Source organism: Orycteropus afer, unplaced genomic scaffold (genome assembly GCF_000298275.1).
Source record: "Orycteropus afer afer isolate SDZICR_OR568_19922 unplaced genomic scaffold, OryAfe1.0 scaffold00185, whole genome shotgun sequence".
Taxonomy (NCBI): domain Eukaryota; kingdom Metazoa; phylum Chordata; class Mammalia; order Tubulidentata; family Orycteropodidae; genus Orycteropus; species Orycteropus afer.
In genome coordinates this window covers 2661533-2665194 of record NW_006921772.1, presented here as the reverse complement: position 1 = coordinate 2665194, position 3662 = coordinate 2661533, and positions in this window count along the sequence as shown.

Here is a 3662-nt window from a genome sequence, read left to right as displayed (position 1 = left end):
AAGAACAAAATGACAAAATAAATGAAAAATTAGAAATTATTCAAAATCTACAGATAGAAATCCAGAAGATTAATACTAAATTGTCAGAAATAGATGACACATTGAAATGGCAAAGGAGTGGATTGATGCAATGAAAGACAGAATTGATGAGATTGAAGACAAATACTTGAATGCTTCTTTGGAAAGGGATCAAACAGGAAAATGATCAAAACAAAATGAAGAAAGCCTAAGGTTCATTTGGCATACCATCAAAAAGAATAATATACATGCCATTGGAATTCCAGAACAGGAAGAGAAAAATAAAACCTCTGAGAAAATTGTCCAAGATTTCCTAGAGGAGAACTTCCCTGAAATGATGAAAGATGAGAATATATCCATTCAGGAAATCCAATGAACCCCAAACAGGTTAAACTTCAAAAAAATTACCAAGACATATCATCATCAAACCCATCAAAACCAGACAAAGAAAGAATCTTGAAAGCAGCGTGGGAAGAACAAAAAGTTACTTACAAAGAACAACCAGTAATATTAAGCTCTGATTTCTCAGCAGAAACTATGAAGTCAAGAAGGCAATAGCATTGTATATATAAATCCCTGAAAGAGAAAAATTTGGAACCAAGAATTATATACATGGCAATATTGTCCTTCAAATATGATGGTGAAATTAGGAGATTTCCAGATAAGCAGAAACTAAGAGAAGTTGTTAAAACCAGACCAACCTTACAAGAGATGCTAAAGGTAGTCCTTTGAACAGAAAAGCAAAAATAGCAAACAACATCTGACCATTAATACACAAGATGACATAACCCAGAAACCACAGCTATGGACATATCCAAAGTAAAATAAGCTTACAAGATTGTAAACAGGGAACCAGAGACATCAATTGGCAAGTGAGGACAACTACAAACAAAAAGAGGGAAAAGACTGTATAGCTACAGAACTTCTAAATGGTGAGGAAGTCTAGAAACTTGCAAGATAAAACGGACTGTTCTAATCTCGGGGAGAAAATTATAAATCATAGGGTAACCTCAAAGAAAGATGATAAGCCTTCACATGACAATAAAAAAGAGGACAAGCACAATTATTCAGCAAATACTAAAATGACAGCAACAAAGGAAATGATAACATGATTCATAAGCATAATGAGCTCAGCACAGAAAATAATATGGAACAAAGAAACAAGGGACACTATGAAAAAACGCATAACAATATGAGAGCAACCAATTCATACTTGCTGATAATTACACTGAATGTTAATGGATTAAATGCATCACTCAAGAGATGGAGAGTTGCAGACTGGATAAGAAAACAAATCCCATCAATATGCTGCCTACAAGATACACTCCTTAGAGACAAAGACAAAAATAGACAAAAAATTAAAGGTTGGAAAAAGATATACCAAGCAAATGGCAACCATAAAAGAACTGGAATGGTAATATTAATTTCTGATCAAATTGACTTTAAGAAAAAAACCACCATACAAGACAAGGAAGGACATTATATAATGATTAAAGGATCAATTGAACAAGAAGATATAACTATAATAAATATCTATGGACCCAGTGAAAGAACCCCAAAATACATAAATCAGACTTTCAAAGAGTTGAAAAGGCAAATAGATGACTCCACAGTTGTTCTGGTTACCGAGTGCTGCTCTGACAAGAATATGCCACAAATGGGATGCTTGAACAAATAGGAGTTTATTCTCTTACAGTTTGGAGGCTTTAAGTCCCAGTTCAAAGTGCCAGGCTCTACGGGTTGGGCAAAAGTCCTTCCACCTTGGGGACCAGCTCTCCCTCCTGCTCCCGGCCTACTGGAGCTAGAGACATTTCTTCACTCAGACAGCTGCTGGCTGCTGAGACTGACAAGCCCAACATTGACAAGTAAAAAGGCACAGTCCCGCTGTTACCAAATCACACAGCAGGCCATTAATTTAAGTGCATTGTAAGTCCCAAGGTCAGCAGAGCATAGCAGGCTGCTGAACAATGACACAGCTACATGCAGGGTCCAAGTGTGCCATAAGCTGTAGATTCCCAAAGCTGCTTCTTATCGACAGAAAGCAGACCACATACCCAAAGCAGCTACTCAGCTGCTTATTGTAAATCCCACCATGGTGTTGATTGCCAGTCTCATCGTGGGGAATAACTATTACCAGTTGCCCAGCCACTCAACCAGGCCCAGCCAAGTTGACACACCAACATAACCACCACAATTCCACCTCTTGTCAACTTGGCACCTGTACAGATCTTCAATGGGTGGCATCTGTACAGATCTTTTTCACTGGATGATTCTAGTCCCCTAGTTCCTGAGTGGTAACCTCAGCCCCTTGGCCTGGTGGGCCCCATTCCTCTTCTTCATGGGCATGGCAGCCCCACCCCCTCACTCTTGGGCAGCAGCTATGGCTCTATGCCACTGGATCACATGAACGAGCAGCCCCACACTCCAGAACCAAGCTGGTGAAGGTCTGGCTCTTTGAAACCTAGGGGCTGTTGTGGTTCCACCCCCAAAGGCCATAGTTGTACCATTTCAGGCTGAAGCAGCTCTGCTCTGTTTCCTTGGTCTCTCTGCTTCTGCTGATTAATGCCAAAGGCAACCTACTCTGATGGAAAACTCTGGCCAAAAAGCATTTGGCTTTCTTGCTCTGTGGGCTGGGCAACCTGCTACTCTATCTCATGCTGGTCTCTTTTACCAATTAATGTTCAAAGGCAACCCACTCCGCCAGGAAGCCGCCTACCAAGTGACACCCAGATTTTTCCTCCATGGGCTGGCCAGGGTCTCTCTGCCAGGGTTTCAGGTCAAGGACACACTCCACTCTTATTTCCACATTTTAGGTATCTGTCAGAGCAGCACCCCACTCTCTTGGTACCATATTCTGTTCTGGTTACCTAGTGCTGCTCTGACAAAAATAAACCACAAATGGATGCTTGAACAAACAGGAGTTTATTCTCTTACAGTTTGGAGGCTTTAAGTCCAAGTTCAAAGTGCCAGGCTCTAGGGGCTGGGTGAAATGTCCTCAATCTTGGGGTCCAGCTCTGCCTCCTTCTCCCAGCCCATGACAGCTAGAGGTGTTTCTTCACTCAGACAGCTGCTGGCTGCTGAGGCTGACAGCCCAAGATTGACAAGTAAGAAGGCACAGTTCCGATGTTATGAAACAACACGATAGGCCATTAATTTAAGTCCATTGTAATTCCCAAGGTTGACAAACATGGCAGGCTGCTGAACAATGACACGGCTACATGCAGGGTCCAAGCATGCCATAAGCTAGAGACCATTTCTAAAGCTGCTTCTTATATATGGGAAGCAGACCACATACCCAAAGCAGCTACTCAGTTGCTTGTTACAGATCCCACCATGGAGATGATTGCCAGTCTCATCATGGGGAATAACTACCACTAGCTCCCCAGCCATTCAACCAGGCCCAGTCAAGTTGACACACAAACATAACCACCACAACAGTCATAGTAGGAGACTTTAATACACCACTTTCAATGAAAGATAGAACAACTAGAAAGAAACTCAACAAAGATGCAGAAGAGCTGAATAATACAATCTACTAACTTGACCTAAGCACAAGCCCGCCCGTGCTTACCTAGCTCCCGGAGACCTGATCCCTCTCGGGAGGGTAACAAGGGAAAGTGTTCAGTGCAGATCAGTGAGTAAGC